At 40.3% G+C, this 22,314-nt stretch overlaps 1 protein-coding gene and 1 pseudogene across 4 annotated transcripts in view; one reads left to right on the forward strand and one right to left on the reverse strand.

Moving 5' to 3' along the window:
- SYNJ1 (synaptojanin 1) overlaps positions 1-22,314 on the forward strand; it is a 94,603-nt gene that overhangs the window by 1,554 nt on the left and 70,735 nt on the right. The gene's annotated exons all lie outside the window — the stretch shown is intronic.
- Positions 13,855-14,205, reverse strand: LOC138091162 (large ribosomal subunit protein eL34-like; annotated as a pseudogene).

Below are 22,314 nucleotides of genomic sequence, written 5' to 3' on the forward strand. Positions count from 1 at the left end.
TTTCTTTCCAAAAAAATACGGTTGCAATGTATAGCATATCATGTAAACCTGTAAAACAGCTTGCTTGACATTTTTGCGGAATGAACAGAATTTCTTACAGCTCAGGTATAGTCATGGACTATAAGAATATTTGTTTATTATTTTTGGAATATCTTATGATGAGGCTTTTATGTTTTCATTAAGAAAATTTTAAACCTTTAAAATTTCATGTAAGGTAGGTGCTTGATTTCATATTGGTTAAGAAATTATTTTGATAGTTTATTTTAAAGGACTACTGCAGCACAGGAAAAATAGTAGATTAGTAAGGTTTGGGTTATTTTGTGGGCAGATGGATGAGATTAAAAATATTAATTTGAATATTACATTTCTTAGTGTAAGATTTTGACAGGTAACTTCAGTTTGGGATTATTTCAAATGTGATTATTGTTAGAGGCTTTCTTGTGATAACTACTTGTCCTATATTATGTTTTTGCTATGTAGGATCAGTTTGAGTATTGGTCATATTTTTAAAAGTTAAAAATAACATTTGAAAGGCATACTTACAACTATAAACCCATGAGCATTAGAGTTTCTCCAGATTTGGTAGGGAAAGGCTGAAGACCGTAATATCTACATACAGAATATTAACATACAGAATATTATGATCAGTTAAACCTGATCTTAATACTCAAAAATAATAAAATTTTACCCTGATTGTGGAAATAGTGACATAATGGAAAATCTTAAGCAAAGAACAATGTATAAGAAATACGTATTTTTTGGTAAATACAGTAACATGGCTTTGAGTGAACAGGAAGAGGTTATATGTTTTCTAAGAAACAATTAGTAGCATGTGTTATAAGCAGTCAGGACTTAGTTCGTTTACATTGTTATTTATACTTAAATCAACCAAACTGTCGCTTGCTACAGTGTTAATTTGCAAAGTATGTTTCTTTGTACTACACATCTCATACTGATGAATTCTATCTAGATCAAAGACTGTGTATGGGGAAAAGGTTTGTCTTAGCATATGAAACACTATTCAGCTGCTTGTGTTTTGGTGGTTTCCTAATTTGTCTGAATTCTAAATGTTTCTCTAATGGTGATTGTTAGTAATACTAGGAAGTCAAATTTCTGGCTGCAAAATATTTATTACCTATAGGTCAGGAAGCCTAAGGATAATCTTCATTCCAAACCTCCAGAGGTCCTCTTTTATGCCAAATAATGGTTAAAAAAAAAAAAAAAGTAACTCCCCAGCTATCCATTTTGGCATTGCTGCCACTGTGCTCAGTTGTGAATGACTCTTTGTGACCCCTTGGACTAGAGCCCCCCAGGCTCTTCAGTCCTTGTAATTCTCCAGGCAGAAATACTGGAGTGGGTTGCTGTTTCCTACTCCAGGGGATCTTCCCCACCCAGGAATCAAACCTGCATGTTTTGTGTCTCCTGCATTGGCAGGCTTATTCTTTACCACTGTGTCGTCCAGGAAGCCCATTTTTGAAGTTAGTGTTCATGTTAAGAAAATATTAAGAACATTGTCTCTGCTACTTATTAACTCTCTTTATTTTCATTAGCTTTAGACTGTATAAGCAATTGTTTTCAGGAGAAGAAAACTTTGAATGTTGCCTCTCTCTATAGAGCTCACATAAATGGATATTTAATCTTCTGAGTATGTCATTAGCTTTTCTATTATAAAAGTTAATAGTTAAAATATTAATATTTAAGAGCTAACAGACCTTTTTATAAATCATTTGACTTGTAAAATTAATTTGACATTCTAGTCTGAATGCTACCAAGATGTGTACTGTGCTGTAGAATGTTCATTTTTAAAAGCCTTCACTTTTTTTTTGAATACAAAAAAAATGTACTCAGGGAATTGTGCTGGGAAAATACTGAGATGTTCTGTTTATCTTCATCTATCTCAGTCCTTTGATTCAGTGCATCTTGCATGTTAATCTACCAGAAGAATCTTGTAAAATCGTTTTTTATATTTAACCAAAGTGTTACCCCATTTTTCAGTAAAAGTTCAAACTCCTCAGCCTGTCAGTTGAGGCCTTCCATCATTTGGGCCCACCCCATGATTCACTGTTGACCTCCTTTAAGGGAGACTGGTGTTACCTTAGCACCCTCCCAAAGTATTTTTCTTTTTCCAACCCTCATCCTTTCTTCCTGGAATGCTGGAATGCTTTTTTCTATCTTTCCAGTCAAAGCCAGTCAGTTCCAGCTTCAGGAATCTTCTTCCTTCCAGAAGAATCTGCCCCACCCACCCCCTCCTTCTTATTCTTGTCTCTTCCTTCCATGAATTTTGTGGACTTTATCACAAAGTGAATGCTTTTTTTGTGCTGCCTTCATTGTTCTCTGTATGCTTGTATCCAGTGGTGGAAGTGATCCTAGCAGGACTCAACCTTCTAGTACCCAAAGTTTGTGACTTCTGTAGGCTCCAGTTGTCCAGCTCTAAAGTTTAAACAGTTAGACATCTTAGGCCATACATGTCATTAAAGGTTGGCAGTCACTTACTTTTCTTGGCATAGGCCAGAAGTGCCAAGAGACACTCACCATGAAATGTTGTCTTTGCAATTACTGGCATATGTTAAAAAATAGGGTGCAAGTGAAAATCAGTTCCTGGATCCTTTTAGGGCCTGGGTATCCACTCATCAGTCCAGCCCTGTCTTAATGTTGATAAAGATGTTAAATCAGTCCTGATACTATAACTTAGTCAGTGAACCAGTGTCTTTCAGCTCTGGATGCACATTATAATTTCCAAATAGTGATGCCTGGGCTCCAGCCCCCCAGAGGTTCTGATATAATTAGATTGCGATGACTGTTTCTGAGCATGGTTTATGTAGGCTTTCTTATGATAGATTACGGCATAACTTTTCTGGCTTGCAGATTTTATCAAAAAATAACCATGTTTCCAGAATTTTAGTGCTGTTGTTGTCTACTGTGGGGTCAATATGGCAACTCCCTCCAGTATTCTTGCCTGGAAAATCCCATGGACAGAGGAGCCTGGTGGGCTACAGCCCATAGGGTCGCAAAGAGTTGGACACGACTGAGCACACACGTACATGGCGTCAGTAATGAATTTTCTGAAACCCTTAGCCTGAACCAAGTGCTGGTGTTTTTGTAGTACTTTGGACCTACGGGAGCATCACAGAATGGGAAACTGTTTCTGTGCCTCAGTGCTGCTCTCCTCGAGGGAAAGGCCCATATCTCATTAGAATGTTGTATCCCTAGTGTTTAGTTCAGTGTCTTACCTGTAATGCAGAATAAATGATTATGAAATAAATGGCATGGGGGAAGACTTGCCTAAACTAAATTATAGTATTCTATGTTGAAAGTGTTGTACCTTTTCGTATAAAATTGATTCTGTATATTTTAAAGAACTGCTGGTTGACCAATTGCTGATTTAAAACACATATATTAACACATTATTTGGATTTGTTACTGAAAAATTCTGTTGGAAGTTTTAAATATTAGCATTAACTATTAACCACATCACTAAGGTTTTTATGAAATGCCAGTTAAAATCTGTGATGAATGTTGTTTATAACTTCATAAGTATGATTAACAGTTTGTTTTAAAATTACTTTAGGTAGAAAAAAATTTGGTTATTTCTTTCATTGCATGTATTTAACAACCTTCTGAAACATTCTTAGATAATAGTTAATATGCTTTTTAGTAGCATGCTCATTTTTAGTGTTAGTCATTTTTGAAAATTACTAGTTCAGAAAAATGTTCAGTTGAACTGAAAATTTGGTGTCTGTGGAGCAGTGACCCAGGGTAGTGACTGTGACTGGTATACTGTGCTGAAACAGCATAAGCAGCAAGTGTGATGGTCAACAAGTTATAACACTACATATTTCTTCCTGGAACTGATGTCGTAAGAGATAAAAGAAGACACTATCAGTTTTGTGTAGAGTTCAGTTTTTCTCCTCTCTATACAGTTGGGCACATGAAAAGACCATCACGAGGGAAGGACAAGTAGCCAGTCAGACAGACAGATGCATAAAACGCACAGGCTATCTCATTGTTTTTCAGCCCATCTCATGTTTCTGTAAAGGGAAATAATTTGCTTTATAATTGTATCCTAAATAGAAGATGGAGTAAAGAGAAGGTCAGCCCAGGGGAAATGGAGGATGATGCTCAAAATAGAATTTATGAATCACCTGTTTAAAAGATGGAGATGTAAACTGTTGATATAAATTCCTAACTCTTAAAAGGAGAGCTTCTGTTCTTTCTGGTATCACATGCTGGTGTTGTAGGAAGGATTAATTGCTTTTATCTGCCTAGTGGCAAGATTATTTTCAGGCCTTAACTCTGGACCTAGTTTTACCCCAGGCTGTTAGTCTGTTTTTTGTCTACCTCATTTTTTTTCTCTCTTTAGTCTTATCATGGAAACATGAGCCATAAAACTTTGGGACAGTATTCTCTGTCACAGAACATGAAGTGAAACTGCATGCTGTGAAGTAGTCATAATTGCCATTTACAGAAAGTTACTCTGCTAGTCCAACATTAAGCCAGAGGTGCCTAAACTCTCTTGTCTCATGGCATCTTGGGGTCTCATTAAGTTTTTAACAGCACCCTTAAGTCACTGTTATGTTCATTAAGTAGTTAGGTCCAAATAATAAACATTTACATCCCAACAACTTTAGTAGCTGTTTGGAAAAAATGATGCCAAGAAATTGAAAATAATTGACTTTGTTCATAAATAACCACAGTTACTTACTTAAAGTTTGAGGGTGCCTGCTGAGCACTCAACAGCTTTTCAGACCTTGGCACCAGATTGAACTGAACAGCACCACCCTCATTGCATGTTCCACGTTAACTTTGAAGTGGAAGTGTTTTGGTTTGTTTTGTTTTGTTTTTACCACTGAAAACCCAGCTGCCCAAAGATATGATGTCATAAAGGAATGTACTGCAATCAAATGTTAAAAACTCTAAACCACCCCAGTCTAATAGTTTGGGCAGTTCTCAGCATGTAGTGTGTATCGTTGTGTTTCCTTCCATTTAAAATATCCTTCATCTCTCCTGTGAGTTTGCTGAAATGTCCTGGACCTTCTCAGCATAGAGTTTATACTGTGGCACTAGACTTGCTTTATTTCATTAAATTTTGTGGGTTGTACTTTTGTCCCTGTTTCGAAAAAGTGGAAACTGAGGCTTGGAGAGATTAAATAACTGCTCCAATGACATAGTCTTAGCATTTGCTTTTTCACTGTAATTATTATTTGGGCTACTGTTAGGGTGTTGGTTATTGTTTGGAGGGGTTGAGGAATGAATAGCAAAAAGACAAGAATGCCTGTAGAATTTTAAAGTTGAGTGAAATGGGCAGCATTTTCTAATGAGGGAAGTGTTAAACTTGCTGTGTTTTGCCTACAAATTATTACTATATAAGGGAAAAAACATGGTTTGATTTAGCATTAGGTCATTAAAAACCTGGTTTCTTTGCCAGACCAAGTTAAATGTCAGCTTTTAGAATTTTGGATGACAAGTGCAGTAGGTGGTGATGACAAGCAGTATGCATAGTTTTTTCTTTTTTTTTTTTTTAATTGCCACATGCTACCAGTCACCATGATTGCCCTTTAGATAAGTTACAGTGTTTTATCTTTTTTTAAGAAAAAAATTTAAAGCTGAAAGAAGTGACTTTTTTATAGTTGACTTTTGCTGCACAGAAAAATGAATTTTAGACTTGTTAGATATGACTTTATATTAGGGTTGCAAAATTTCACTTTTTTTTGTAAATAATTTTTGGAATGTTCGTATTTAATAAAAAATAAGAAAGTAAATAGCAACTTTTAAATGTCAATGCTTAAAAAAAGAAAATTACCCTTAATCCTCCATCCTGGGCAGCAGGGTTGTTCAGTGGCTCAGTCGTGTCTGACTCTTTGCGACCCCATGGACTGCAGCACGCCAGGCCTCCCTGTCCTTCACCAACTCCCCGAGTTTGTTCAAACTCATGTCCATCAAGTCGGTGATGCCGTCCAACCGTTTCGTCCTCTGTTGTCCCCTTCTCTTCCTGCCTTCAGTCTTTCCCATCATCAGGGTCTTTTCCAATGAGTCAGTTCTTCTCATCAGGTGGCCAAAGTATTGGAGCTTCAGCTTCAGTATCTATCAGTCCTTCCAATGAACATTCAAGACTGATTTCCTTTACCATCGACTGCTTTGGTCTCCTTGCTGTCCAAGGGACTCTCAAGAGTCTTCTTCAATACCACAGTTCAAAAGCATCAGTTCTTCGGCACTCAGCTTTCTTTATAGTCCAACTCTCACATCCATACATGACTACTGGAAAAACCATAGCTTTGACTAGACTTTGCTGGCAAAGTAATGTCTCTGCTTTTTAAAGTGCTGTCTAGGTTTGTCATAGCTTTTCTTCCAAGGAGCAAGCATCTTAATTTCATGGCTGCAGTCACCATCAGCAGTGATTTTGGAGCCCAAGAAAATAAAGTCTGTCACTATTTCCATTGTTTCCCCATCTATTTGCCATGAAGTGATAGGACCAGATGCTATGATCTTAGTTTTGTAAATGTTGAGTTTTAAGCCTTTCACTATCTTTTTACCTTTATCAAGAAGCCCTTTAGTTTCTCTTTGCTTTCTGCCATAAGGGTTGTATCATCTGCATATCTGAGATTATTGATATTTCTCCCTGCAATCTGGATTCCAGCTGTGCTTCATTCAGCGCGGCACTTCACATGATGTATTCTGCATCTAAGTTAAATAAGCAGGGTGACTATATACAATCTTGATATACTCCTTTCCCAACTTGGAACCAGTCCGTTGTTCCATGTCCAGTTCTAACTGTTGCTTCTTGACCTCCATACAGATTTCTCAGGAGGCAGATGAGGTGGTCTGGTTTTCCCATCTCTTTAAGAATTTTCCACAGTTTGTTGTGATCCACACAGTCAAAGAAAGACTTTAGCAGTCAATAAAGCAGAAGTAGGTGTTTTTCTGGAATTCTCTTGCCTTTCCTATGGTCCAGTGGATGTTGGCAGTTTGATCTCTGGTTCCTCTGCCTTTTCTAAATCCAACTTGCACATCTGGAAGTTCTCAGTTCACATACTGATGAAGCCTAGGTTACCCTGTTATTATAACATAGGGCTCATAGTAGTTCCTGGGCTTCCCAGGTGGCTCAGTGGTAAAGAACCCACCTCCCAGTATAGGAGACACAGGTTTGATTGCTGGGTCAGGAAGATCTCTTGGAGAAGGAAGTGGCAGCCCACTCCAGTAGTCTTGCATGGGAAATCCCATGGGCTTAGGAGCCTGGAAGGCGATAGTACATGGGTTTGCAAAGAGTCAGATACCACTGAGCAACTAAACAACAATAGTAGGTCCTAAGCACTTTCATTTTTTGCCAATTAAGTTTGCTATAAGAAAATTAAGGGTGAAGGGAAAATTTCTGTCTCACTGAATAGTAAAACCTAATTATGTGACCTTTTAAAAGAATATGTATTTATTTATTTATTTGACTGTACCAGGTCTTAGTTGCAGCATGTGGAATCTAGTTTCCCGACCAGGGATTGATCCTGGGTCCCCTGCATTGGGAGCTCAGTTTTAGCCACTGGACCACCAGAGAAATCCTATGTCTCAGATTTTCTAAATTGTCCTTAAAATATAGCTTAATGGCGTAACAGGATCTGGATTTGTCCTCCCACTTTAAATAATAACAACAAAACACAAAAATGTGAAACAGTTGTCAGCCATTGAACCATAGGCAGCACAAGACACTGATCCCTGAGAGAAGAAACAAATGCGGTGAGCCTTGTTTGTGGGTTGCTGCCTTGAGAGTTTCCAGGCTACAATAGCATCAGGAGGAACCCAAACAAAGCCTGGCAGTCTCCCTGAATTGAGACAGAGTAGGGACTTTGGGGAAACAGGGGCATCTAGAGTTCTCAGGACTGAGTACCAGCATAAAGATAGCTGCACAGAGCTCCTGAGATGCATGGTGGGTTCCATGTGGTCCCTCAGTTGAGTTGTGTTTGGTGCCAGTATGAGAGGAAGCTACCAAGACCGGGAAAGAACCACCCAAAAGGAGCCAGCAAAAAAATTCCTGGAGCTCACCCAGGTCTGGGAATAGGTCATGGTCGAAACAGCCAGAATGGAGAAAGCTGTTTGGTTTGAGCACCGCAAGAGGGGTATATATATTGCTTCATTAGTGGGGCCAAGTAGCTCTCGACCACATGCTGCTCTGGTCCTGCCCAATAGGCTTCAAAGCAACACCCAAAGGGATCAAACTGTTTGCAAATAATTTCCAAATAGCTCAACTGTATCACAGAACACAGTTTAGCACTGTTCACAGGAACACAAAATGTATATACATATATCCAGCATTCAACCGTGTAAATTTCACAATGTCTGGCATTCAATTAAAAATTACCCTGCATGCAAAGAAGCAAGAAAAATATGCCACATAACAAGGAGAAAAGTCAATCTGTAGAAACAGATGCTCAAATTAATAAGAACATTAAAACAGTTATTATAAATATACTCCATATGTTCAGGAACACAGGAAAGAATGAGCATGTTAAGGAGAGGTATAAAAAATGTGAGAGACCCAAATCAGACTTCCAGAAATGAAAACACAGTGTCTGAAACGAAAAAAGTACACTGATAGGGATTAATAGATTAGACTCTGCAGAATAAATGAGTGACAGATTTGAAGATGCAATAATAGACAACTCAAAATGAAACATGGGAAAAAAGACTTAATAGATAAACAGAACATCAGAGGGCTGTGGGACAGTCTCAAGTGGCCCGATATATACACATGGGCTTCCCTGATGGCTCAGCTGGTTAAGAACCTGCCTGCCAATGCAGGAGACGCACGAGGTGCAGGTTTGATCCCTGGGTTGGGAACATCCCCTGGAGGAGGGATTGGCAACCCACTCCAGTATTCTTGCCTGGAGAATCACATGAACAGGAGCATGGCGGGCTGCAGTTCCTGGGGTCGCAAAGAATCGGATATGAATGAAGGGACTGAGCACACACGCATGTATACATAGTTGGAATCCTAGAAGGGAGGGGTGGAGCTGGGAAATATTTGAAGAAATTGTGGCTGATAATTTTCCAAAGTTGATGAAAACTATAAATCCACAGATCCTAGAAGTTAAATGAACCATAAGCAGAAGAAACATGAAGAGAAAGAACTACACATGGTCAAATTGCTTAAAACCAGTGACAGAAAAATCCTAAAAATAATCCAAGAAAGAAAAAAGACATGTAGAAGAATGAAGATACGAATCATGATAGATGTTTCTTTAGAAGCAGTTCAACCTGGGACTACCTGGTGGTCCAGTGGTTAAGACTCCACGCTTCCAGTGCCGGGGATGTGGATTCGACCCCTGGATGAGCAGCTAAGATCCCACATGCTGTGCAGCATGACTCAAAAAAAGAAAAAAGAAATGGTCCAACCCGGAGGAGAAAGAGCTAGATCTTTAATATGCTGAAATGGAAAAAACAGAACAATAATGAAAAAAAACAAAACCCCAAACCTGTCCATCTAGAATTCTGTACTCCATCACAAAGAAAGGTGATATAAAGACTTTTCAGATGTTCAAAAGCCAAAACAAAGTGAGCTAATTATATGAATAGCGGTTTAGATTAGTATTGCTTTTCTTTATATCTAGTGCCAGTATTTTCAGAAATTCTGAGGTTATAAAGACTGAGTCAGTTTTGTTACTTGTGTATATATGTGTGTGTGAGTGTTATTTGCTTAGTTGTGTCTGATTCTTTGTGATCCCGTGTACTGTAGCCCTCCAGGCTCCTCTCTCTGTGGAATTTTCCAGGCAAGAATACTGGAGTGGGTTGCCATTTCCTTCAAGGGGGTATCTTCCGGACCCAGGGATCAAATACACGTGTCCTGAATTGCAGGCAGATTATTTGCCACCTGAGCCTCCAGGGAAGCCCATTTTGTTAATTAGTTATGTTTAAACTCTAAACTTGAAAGATGCAGAAAGAGTGGAATGGATTTGTGCAGTTGGGGTTAGCCTTGTGAGTAGAGTGTCAGGAGGAGGTTTATCTTTAAAAATTCTGTACCATGTTTTAATGGTGACAGAGTTGCTTGAGGTTTTTAATAGTTGTTAATAAGAATTTGTGTTTTATCTTTTTCCACTAAAATAGGTTTTGCCTGTTTGCCTATAATGTAAGCCACTGTTATCTCTCTGTGGTGTTACACAGTATGAGCAGAGCATTCATGTTGGCATACATTTTGTAGCCACTGAACTAATAGAATTACTGTGAGTGCATTTGGAGAGATGCATTACCTCTCCCTCATCAACTGGACACTATTTAATTACTCCCACATTTCAGGTTGAAAGAATGTATGTGCCCTTTACACTCCTAGATGATTCCGAGATAACTTAAGTCAGTTAAAAGTGAAAAGAGGGACTTCCCTAGTAGTCCAGTGGTTAAGAGTTTGTCTGCCAGTGCAGGGGATGAGGGTTTGATTCCTGGTTGGGGAACTAAAATCCCACGTTCAGTAGGGCAAGTAAGCCTGTGCACCAAGACTGGAGAGCCAGCACACTCTAGAGCCCAGCCCATGCACCGTAACAAGAGCAGCCTGGCACACTGCAGGCCATGGGGCACAGAGCCAGATATGACTGAGCCACTGAACTGCGCTGAAGACCGTAGGATGGGGTTTCCAGGTGGCTCAGTGGTAAAGAATCCGCCTGCCAAGCAGCAGACGCGGGTTCGATCCCTAGGTCTCGAAGATCCCTTGAGAAGGAAATGGCAACCCATTCCAGCATTCTTGCCTGCAATATCCTGTGGACAGAGGAGCCTGGTGGGCTACAGTCCATGGGGTCACCAAAGAGTTGTGGACACAACTTAGCAACTAAACAGCAACAGACCATAGGATTACTGTAGTCTGTTGACTACCTTACTGAAATGTAGATAAACAAAGTCTTTTAATATCCTGTGGTTCATATTCTAAGCATAGGCAGGATGAATCATTAAGTAAATTCCTAGCTACTGGTACATTAGTGCTTGTTAGTGGTCTGTCTTGGTCAACGCTAGGGAAATGACGTTGGAGAATGGCGTAGAAATGTAGTTACCAGATGTGTAGATGTTACACCACTGTGTGGGATTGATAGAGAGCTGGGTAGAATAATTACTGATTGTGGATGGCACAGTTGAGATCCAACCTTTTTAGACTGAGAAAATGGGTTAGAACCTAAAAGATGAAAAATGCACTTCCCCCTTGTGTAATTTTGTGTCCATTCCTGAACCATGTGCTCTGTCTGTAGGGCCAGCAGGGCTGCTTGGGTCAGACAGATGATCGGCAACAGAAGACAGAACTGTCTGTAGTTGTCTGAGTTCCCATAAAGCCCCCACCAGCAGGGTGCTACATAGTAAGGAAGGGTTGATGCAGGTACTGGGTTGATGGCCACCTTGACTGCTGCATTCCTTCAGACCTTCTCTTCCTTCAGTCTTCTTTACTCGGGAAGGTGCCCTCCATCCACCTGGCTGTTTAAACCAGAATTTAAGAATCACCCTCTACCCCTCCTTCACTCTCGTTTTACACATTCACTCTATTAACAAATCCAGTCAACTCAACCTCCTAATTTCATTGAGAATCCATGCAGTTTACCATTTCAGCTGGTTTTACACCAGTAATGCCACTGTGTTCTTTTTCATGGACTATTATAATTGCCTCCTTAACTGGTCTCCCTGCTTCCACTCTCCCCACCCAACTCTTCAGCATTTTTAAATGTGCAGTTTACTTTTAAAGTCTGTTTATTTTGGCTGCGCTGGGTCTTTGTTGCTGCGCCTGGGTTTCCTCTAGTTATAGCAAGCAGGGCCTGTTGTGTTGCGGGGCACAGGCTCTAGACGTGCAGGCCCAGTGGTCATGGCGCATGGGTTTAGTCGCCCCGTGGCGCTTGGAATCTTCCTAGCACAGGGAACTCTTGAGCCCTGCATTGGCAGGTGGATTCTTAACCACTGGACCACCAGGGAAGTCTTAAATACACAATTTAGATCTTATTATTCTCCTGCTTAATACCCTTCAGTGGTTGGCCACTGAACTTGAAATCCAAAGTCTTTAAAATGACCTGCAGTGAAATGGAGCCCCTGCCTGCCTCTTCACTCTTATGCTGTGCTGTCTCTTGGTTTCTGCCTTCCAGCCACATTGGCCCTTTTTTAAGTTCTGAATGTCTCAAATTCTTTCTGGTCTCAGGGTCTTCACATATGCTGTTGCTTCTGCTCAAGATTTTATTTTTAAAAATAAACTTGTTCAAACATGTGGAAAAGTACATAAGCCATAAATGTTCGACTTGCTGACTTATTACAGAGTGAACATATTAATGTTACCATTACCAGATTGAGAACTAGAACATTATTGCTGGCTCTCCTTTCCAATTATTATCTCCACCATGATATGCAGAGATCATAACTGCACGATTTCTTGCATCATAGATTAGTTCTGTCTGGTTTCCAACTTAACATAAATGAAATCATTCAGCAAGTATTCTCCTGCACCCAGCTTCTTTCATTCAGTGTTAAATATGGGAGATCCTGCTTGTGGTAGCGTGTAGCAGTAGTTTATTCATTTTCATTGCTATGTAGTATTCCATTGTATGAATGTTCTGGTGTTCTGCTGACATTGGCTTTATTTTCAATTTTTGCTATTACAGATGACTCTAGTATGAACATCCTTCTACATGTCTTTCGGTGCACATACTTTAACATTTCTGTTGGATATTCTTAGGAATGAAATTTCTGGTCTTAAGGTATATGGATGTTCCTGGAACACTCTTACCTCTGCTCTTCATGTGTCTAACTTCCTGTTTATTCTTCAGATACCAACTAAAAGGTCACTTCCACAGGCAGGCAGACAGGCAGGTCTGCCTCCAACAAACAATTTTAAATTAGGTTCTCATGTTGCAGTCTATTGGAACTCCATCATTGTACTTAATATAATTTTGCACTTGTGTGATTATATAATGCCTGCTTCCCAATGGAAGGTATTAGGGCACTGACTTTTTTTATTCCTGGAATAGGCATTCAGTACAGACTTATTGCACCAATGAGTGAAAGGTTATTTTGAAATGTTACTAAGATTGGGAAGTATAATTTATATAGAACACCCTAATTTGGACAGTGGGTTATCTTTCAGCTGAAAGTTTAGTTATTTAACAGTACAAAGAAAACCTTTTTTTTTTTTTTAAATAATTTTTTTCTTTATGTATGATAAAATGGAAGGAGGCTTTCCTGCCAGCTGCTTACATGATCTTAGATGAATCACTTAACCTCTAGTCTTTTTCTTCTGGAAATGAGTAGCTTCGCCTGCAGACCTCGAGGATCCTCTGACTTGAGGCTCTCTGCCTGCATGCAAATAAGCCAACCACAAACTGCGGTGCATGCAACCTCAGGCAAATTGTGATTCTAGGCAGGGTATGCCTATTTGTCACCTTGTTTTCATATTCTTACCGGCTTTCTTCAGCTTGGTCTTCTGAATCAGCTAAGGAAGGACATCTGTTCCCACCTGGAAAGCTTGAGCCACAGCAGAATGTTGACTTTGGATGGCAGGATCTTCACTGAGTAGTGTAATTATTTAGCTTGAGGGCTTCCCTGGTGGCTCAGAGGTTAAAGTGTCTGCCTCTAATGCGGGAGACCTGGATTTGATCCCTGGGTTGGGAAGATCCCCTGGAGAAGGAAATGGCAACCCACTCCAGTATTCTTGCCTGGAGAATCCCAGGGACGGAGGAGCCTGGTGGGCTACAGTCCATGGGGTTGCAAAGAGTTGGACACGACTGAGCGACTTAACTTTTCACATTGTAATTCATCAGAAGTTAGAGGAATCTACATTTAAATGTAATCTTCAGAAATACCATGTAAGTTTTTAAAGAAATGACAATTTTTTTTATTACTCAAAAATGCTTCATTTTTTATTTAGCTTTCTGACTCTGCTTGTGCTTGTGCTTTCAACACTTCCACAACGATCTGCTCCTCAGTAAGGAAAGTGTGCTTGATCCTGTCACGGACACGTTTAGCACACATGGAACCACCATAGGCTTGGCTGACATGTTTCTTCGTTTTAGACAACCTCATGAGAACTTTAGGTCTCACAGCACGAACACTTCTAAGTCAGCCTGGGCACACACCACATGCAGATTTTGGTGCTTTCCCAACCTTCTTGGTATAAAGGTAAACAATTCTGTTACCAGGGGTTCGGGACAGCCTGGTTTTGTTAGAGGTGGTATTGTAGGGCAGCCTACAATGGTATGTCAGATGCTGCGCCATCCTGAATGCCATCCCCGCAAGAGGAAAAAGGAAGTCCTTGCAGGTTCAAGAAATGACACTTTAAATTGTCTGATGATCTTAGATAATAAGATCTAATTTTGCTTCTTTGTGTTCAGATGGTGGAGTTAGCAAGGCGGGTGTGACCACCATGTCACAATTATCCTGTTTATTAAGCCTCTATTTATACTCATAACTCACGAAAGTCCAAGAAATAGGTATATGATTGTTTTCATCTGAATTTCTGTACCTGATCTTTTTTAAAAGTTTATTTAATTTCAATTGAAAGATCATTGCTTTATAATATTGTGTTGGTTGCTACCAAACATCAGCCTGAATCAGCCGTAGGTTTACCCATGTCCCCTCCCACTTGAGCATCGCTCCCACCTCCTTCCCCCTGCCACCCTTCTAGGTTGTTACTGAGCCCCAGTTTCAGTTCCCTGCGTCATACAGCAAATTCCCATTGGCTCTCTATTTTGCATATGGTAACATATGTTCCATGTTACTCTCTCCATACATCTCAACCTCTCCTTCCTCCCCACAGCCGTGTCCATCAGTCTGTTCTCAGTGTCTGTGTCTGCATTGCTGCTCTGCAAATAGGTTCATCAGTACTATCTTTCCCCATATATATGTGTTGGTATACAATATTTGTTTTTCTGGGTACCTAAGTTTCATTATTTGCCATAAATTTTCATTTGAAAAGAGAGGTATAACACCAACAATGCTGAGTAATGCCAGTCACGTCATATGACATAGTACCATAAAAGTAAGCCAGTCGAACAGAAAAGGTGTAGAATATTGTGATAGAAAATAATTGGTAGGTTAAATTTTGATAGAGAACAATTGAAGTATTTATACACTGAGTGTTTTCTGTAGTCTATAAAGAAATCAAAGAGTCTGTAAAGCTATATATAGATTTATAGCTTCTATTTTCATTACTTTCCTGTAGCTTAAATAGGAAATGTAGATTAGGCCTACCTTCAGACATTAATTTGTTCAATTCAAAAACTGTGAAACACCCTCAGAGTGAAGGTAATGACTACAGTTGTAGGACATCACTAGCTCATGGCTTTGGTAGTTTTAAATACTTCCTAACTACTCCTCCGATGGTAGGTGAAGGCAAGCTTATGATCTTCCAACTATGACTTTGACAGGGGGCTCCCCTGGTGGCTCAGTGGTGAAGAATTCGCCTGCCAATGCAGGGGACACAAGTTCCATCCATGTGCCACAACTGCGAGGCCACAACCACTGAGTCACCTGGGAAGCCCCATCAGCATGAAAAGGACTGTTTTTGTATGAGAAATAAGCAAAAGATTTATGACAGAATATTAGCAATATATTCCATCCTTAAATATTTTTTGGAGAGTACGTGTTTATAGCACATATTTTATTTGCTTTAAATTCTTTTCTGTGACCTGATTCCTGTTTGTATATTCAGTAGGAATAGAATCCTAGGGCCTTCAGATAATCAACCCTAATGATATGAGATTATATTTAAAAATGTAACTAAAGTTATAAATTTACAGTGAAGGTAGCTCTGTGTTCTCTGAAAATGCACATTTGTATTTAGAGTGAAGACTAAGATTTAAAGCATGAATGAAAGATTGTTTCAAACATGAGAAGAAAAGTTTTGCGTTTTAAAAAATTTTTTTTAATTTATTTATGGCCACATGGCTTGTGGAATCTTAGTTCCCCAACGCGGGATTGAACCTGTGCCCTGCTGCATTGGAAACACAGAGTCTTAACCACTGAACCACCAGGGAAGTCCCAAGTTTTTCCTTTTAAAATAAGGAAAGTAAGAATGGAGTTACATACCGTTGACGCCTGAGGTGTCATAGCAGTAACTTCAGAAACAGGGCTCTGACTTACCTTCCTTGCTTAATGTGTGAGCTGAACAGGTGGGGCCTTCTTACTTCAGCTGAACTGCTCAAGATCCTGATTGGCTCACAAGGACTTGGAAAACAATGGGCTTCTTGGCCATTCATTCATACCTACTTGTGGTTAGAAACCAGTCACTTGTAAAAAGGAAGGCTTGACTTTCCTAGCATTTCATTTGTTTAATAGCAACAACATGAAGAGGAAAGGGGAGAAAAAAACACCTCTCTTACAAAAAGCAGTCTGTTTGCCTCATGGAAAGCACAGTGGAGAACCTTGTTATCAGCAAGACAGCACTTCCTGGAGAATGAGCGGCCTGAACGTCTGCACCACCTCGCTTCCTGGACTTGGGGCTCTGCTCCTCCTCTGTTTCCTCTGAGCTCTCTGCCCCCTCTGCCACTGAATGTGCTCCACAGCATAGGTCCTGGTTTGCAGTCATCTAACGGTGCCCATCTTCCCCCCCTCTGCTTCACCCCTCACCACAGACATCCCATTCGGAAATTTCCACACTTTACTGTGAGGAATTGTTAAAGTTCAATGATGAAGGTTTTCAAATGCTATCAGTGGTAAGATGTAATGTTTATCTTCTTTGCATATTATTTTAAAATTAGCAGACCATTCCCTTTTACACCCAAACCTCTTTTTTTTTTTTTCTTGCGAGTTAAGTTTTATTTGTTTCAAAATGAGGACTGCAGCCCAGGGAACAGTGCCTCAGATAGTTCAGAGGAAATGTTCCTCTCAATTTTTTTTTTTCTGTTAGATGAAAATCTAGTCAACAGTTGCAGTGTTCAGAGGCTCTGGGTTAGGTGGTTATCGTGTTGAGATATAAATCAGTAAGACCTAGTTTCTGTTGCTATTAGTAGACAAGAGATTTCCTTCCAGCCAGAGTAGGCAGGGAAAACTTTAGGAAGAAAGCAGCATTTTTGCTTAGGTACTGAAAGGTGACGGGCTTCCTTGGTGGCTCAGTGGTAAAGACTCTGCCTGCCAGTGTGGGAGACCAGTTTTGAGCCCCGATCTGGGAAGATCCTACATGCTGAGGAGCAGCTAAGCCTGTGCGCCACGTCTGCTGAGCCTGTGCTTTGGAGCCTGGGGGTCGCAGCTACTGAGCCAGTGCGCCTAGAGCCTGGGCTCCGCAGCAAGAGAAGTCACCTCTATAGCAGCCTGCGCACCGCAACTGCAGGGTGGCCCCACTCGCCCGACTAGGGGAAAGCCTTTGCAGCAACGAAGACCCAGCACAGCCAGATAGACCAGTGACTAACAAGTATTCAGGATAGAAAGAACGCTGTGAACAAGGAAAAGGTTGAGGGGGGAGAACACGGAGCCTGTAGGAGGCGAGCACATACTGGTTTTGGCTGAAGCTGGGATGCGAGGGTAGAGTGTTAAGCAGACAAGAAAGATGCGGATGGACTGAGTAAAGTCGTGACAAACGCTGCATTTTATCTAAAGGTTATACACATTATTTTAAAGTGTTATGGCTTTCCTATTTTAAGTGATCTCTTTTATAGTAGAGATTCTCAAATTGTTTTCTAGAAATTAAATTATCAGAGAAATGGAACAATAATTTAGTCAGGTCCCTCCCAATTATATATTTCTTAGTATTTCATAGAGTTTCATAAAATGTGGGAAAATTTTTTTTTCCCGAGTTAAAAAATACATATATGAGAAGGAAATAAAATTGTATTATAAGTTAATATCTTAATGCCATTTAGAGATACAGACTTCTTAATTTAGGAATATACACATGTATTTCTAACAGCTGTTTTTGCTGGCTACATTAAAATTAAAAAAACGTTAAGTAATGTTACATGTATGGAAAAGTTGAAGTTCGGCACAAAAGAACTTTTTTTTTTTGAACTATTTGAAACTACTAAGTTGCTAACATGAGGTAAACAGGGTTTATCTGTTACCCCTAAATGCTTTATTGTAATATTTCCTAGAAAGGCATTCTCCTGCATAACTACCAGATAACCGTCAACAAATGAACATTGGTACCTGCTGTCTAATCCTCAGACTCTTATTTTAGTTCATTAGTTGTCTGAACAATATCTTTCATAGCAAAAAGATCCAGTTGAATTGTGTATGTTATATTTAGTTACCGTGTCTCTTTAGTATCCTTAGATGTGGAGAAGTTTCCCAGTCTTTGACATTTATGACCGTAACATGTTATGGCTTTTGAAGATGAGGGCCAGTTGTTTGGTAGAAATGTCCCTCACTCAGAATTTGTCTGATGGTTCTTCCTATTCAGAGTCATGTGGTGTTGGCAGGAATATTACAGAGCAGTGCGCTTTTCATTGTGTCCTGTCAGCTGACACAGTGTTGACTTGTCCCATTTATTGTTGGTGTTCACTTTGATAACTTGTGTTGATGTGGTATCTGCCAGGCGTTGCTGGCCAGCTCTTTTTTTCTTTATAATTAATAAGTGTTTGAAGGTGAGGTATTTTGAGACTGTGTATGATCCCATTGGTCTTCAAACTTTAAGTTTATGGGTTTATTCAGGGATTTATAATCTGTTACTCTTAAAACTTGTCTTGATGCTCAAATTGTCCCAAATTTTGCCAGTAGAAGAAGCCGCTTTAGGCTGGCTTCTGTATTTTTGTGACGTGCCTTCATTGTTCTATGAACACTCCTGTACTTTCTGGCACAAAGATTTGTTCTAGCCTCGTCTTGTCCCTGCCATTCTCCTGGAATCAGGCATTTCTCCATAGAGTCCTAGTTCCTTTTAGTGGAGAATGTGTTAGAAAGCAAGATCTGAGTGCCGACTGTGTTGTCTGTTATTGAGTATTGCTGATCACAGGTCCTGTCAATTGATAGTGAAGGAAAATGTGTAAGCATGTATGTATATGCAAGGGTCTCCCCCTGCCTCAGTGGTGAATAATCCGCCTGCAGGGCAGGAGACACAGGAAGTGAGGATTTGATCCTGGAAGATCCCCTGGAGGAGGAAATGTCAACCCACTCCAGTATTCTTAGCAGAAAATCCTGTGGACAGCGGAACCTGGTGGGCTATGGTTCACGGGTCGCAAAGAGTCAGACACGACTGAGCACAAGTGGGTCTATGTGTGTGAAAGTATAATTGTGCCCACCCATTTCTGTCTTTGTCTGTCTCTCTAGAAAATTGAGTCCACAGTGGTGACTCCAGCTCCAGTCAGCACCACAGTGTCCTTTCTGGTTTTCTCTCTGTGTTTGTACTGCCCTTCTCTGACAGTGAGAAACCTGCTCAGTGATTCTTGGCTGACCCCCTGTGTGTAACCAACCACTCTTCTGTTGCCACCACAGCCTCCTCCACCCCATGGGTGGTTTCTTTGCCCCACCGGGGCTCCAGCACCCTGCTTGGAGCCTCCGTCCTACGCACTGTGCCCTCTCTACTCTCTCAAGCTCCAGCATCCCGTCGCAGGCCATTCCCACCATCCCTGGGTGGACACTACGCTCCTCACTCCACTCAGACTTCATCACCTCCTGCCCACTGCCTCTCCCCTCAAATGGAGTCTTTCTTTCCCCACCTGTGGCTTCAACTCCATGAGCAGGGACACTTCTTACTCTCCCTGGACTCACAGCCTGTGAAGGACCTCCTTCCATTCTACCTCACACCTTTGAAGCATAAATGAAACAACAGGTAATCATCTACTGTCCTTTTGAGTAAAGATATTTAAGAAGGAAACACTAGGTTTTCTTTTATAAATTTGGAAGGATCTAGAGGTAAATGTTCATATGGTTCTGAAATCGCCTTCACCAGTTCACTGAACATAAATTACTGAACTCCTCCTGGGTGCCAGGCACTGAGCTAGCCCACCAGGCACAGGCCAGTGGACTAGACAAAGCCCCTTCCCTCATGAAGCTGCCTTCTCTGACTGTTGGAGTATAGCAGGGTAGTAAATTAGTAACCTCCCCAAGCCTGTTCCCTCCTGTCAAATATTTGTCACTCTAAAAAGTAATTTAAATTTTCATTTAATATTTTGAGAAGAAACCAAAAAATTCCTGACAGGGAAAATGACATCTCATCTATTGTTTGAATCGTTTTTCTTTCCTCTAGCATTATTTTAGTTAAGAATATACACTTTAATTTAAATTGTGTATGTTTGTGTGTGTGTCCTGTTCCCTGAACAGCATGACATTTGTTCACATGTTTGAATCGGGTGACAGTCTAATATATGGGTCTTCACTGGGCCTGAAAAACAGGGTAGATTCATGTATTTGGAGCACAGTTATTGAAAAGGTAATTATTATGCATTATTAGAAGAGAGAAGATTTTGTTGCATGGTAATGTAAGTTATAGAATGACTTTGTCTTTTCTAAGGGAAGGTGTATGCTTAGTTGTTTGGGCATGTCTGACTCTTTGTGATCCCATAAACTGTAGCCCACCAGGTTCCTGTGTCCATGGGACTTTCCAGGCAACAGTACTGAAGTGGGTGGCCATTTCCGTCTCCAGAGGGAAAGTGATGACTTAACACTAAAAATATATTTTCTTTTTAACCCTATTACTGATATTTGAACCTGAATGGTTGGTGATAAAACTGATAGATACATCTGGTAATTTCTATATTACTCTACTAGTGGTAGTGTTTGAAATGCATATAACGTGTAAACTCTAGAATAGTATTTGCCCTGGAAACCATGCCTTCTATCATCAAAGAAATAACAGGCCTCTCTAAGGTTTGCTTTTGTACATTTTGTAATTGTAACAAGGCAAGATGTGGGAGAAGGGGTTCCTGTATTACTTTAAAATTAAAAATTGTGTTGTGATATTTTCTAACTCTGTTCCTTGTCATTCAATGTTAGGAGTAACTTCTATAAATATATAGTGTAACAAATAATAATGATAGGACTCTAGGAATGAAGACTGAAATTCACATCCCCATAACTTTAATGGCTTGGTGAAATCGTCCTCACTCCCTCACTTCATACAGGTGGTTTGATAAAGATAAAGGCCCACCACAGTAAAGAGCATACTAAAGAACTGTGACATCATCAGGTAATTGAGTGATTGACTCAGTCTTCTTTTAATATTTATTTATTTATTTGGCTGCAGCATTCCAGATCTTTAGTTGCGGCACATGAACTTTTGGTTGCCCCACATGGGATCTAGTTCTCTGACCAGGAATCAATCCCCGGCCCCCTGCATTGGGAGCTTAGGAGTCTTAGCCACTGGAACACCATTCAGTCTTAGCCTCTGCTGCCAACTAGCAGAGCACAGCTCATTCAACAGCACAAGTAGGGTAACCAGGAAGAAGTCTAAGAGTTGATGGTCTGAAAAGAGGTGAGGCAGGCAGGGAAGATGAGCTGTCTGGAGAACCCTGGAGACGAGCTTCGAGACAAAGGAAAGAGCTTTAATGCAGAATACATGGCAAACCACTTCAGTATTCTTGCCTTGAGAACCCCATGAACAGTATGAAAAGGCAAAATGATAGGATACTGAAAGAGGAACTCCCCACGTCAGTAGGTACCCAACACGCTACTGGAGATCAGTGGAGAAATAACTCTAGAAAGAATGAAGGGATGGAGCCAAAGCAAAATCAATACCCAGTTGTGGATGTGACCAGTGATAGAAGCAAGGGCTGATGCTGTAAAGAGCAATATTGCATAGGAACCTGGAATGTCAGGTCCATGAATCAAGGCAAATTGGAAGTGGTCAAACAAGAGATGGCAAGAGTGAATGTTGACATTCTAGGAATCAGCGAACTAAAATGGACTGGAATGGGTGAATTTAACTCAGATGACCATTATATCTACTACTGTGGACTGGAATCCCGCAGAAGAAATGGAGTAGCCATCATGGTCAACAAAAGAGTCTGAAATGCAGTACTTGGATGCAGTCTCAAAAACAACAGAATGATCTCTGTTCATTTCCAAGGCAAACCATTCAATATCACAGTAATCCAAGTGTATGCCCCAACCAGTAATGCTGAAGAAGCTGAAGTTGAATGGTTTTATGAAGATCTACAAGACCATTTAGAACTAACACCCAAAAAAGATGTCCTTTTCATTATAGGGGACTGGAATGCAAAAGTAGGAAGTCAGGAAATACCTGGAGTAACAGGCAAATTTGGCCTTGGAATGCGGAATGAAGCAGGTCAAAGACTAATAGAGTTTTGCCAAGAAAATGCACTGGTCATAGCAAACACCCTCTTCCAACAACACAAGAGAAGACTCTATACATGGACATCACCAGATGGTCAACACCGAAATCAGATTGATTATATTCTTTGCAGCCAAAGATGGAGAAGCTCTATACAGTCAACAAAA

This window comes from Capricornis sumatraensis, chromosome 1 (genome assembly GCF_032405125.1).
Source record: "Capricornis sumatraensis isolate serow.1 chromosome 1, serow.2, whole genome shotgun sequence".
In the NCBI taxonomy this organism is placed as follows: Eukaryota; Metazoa; Chordata; class Mammalia; order Artiodactyla; family Bovidae; genus Capricornis; species Capricornis sumatraensis.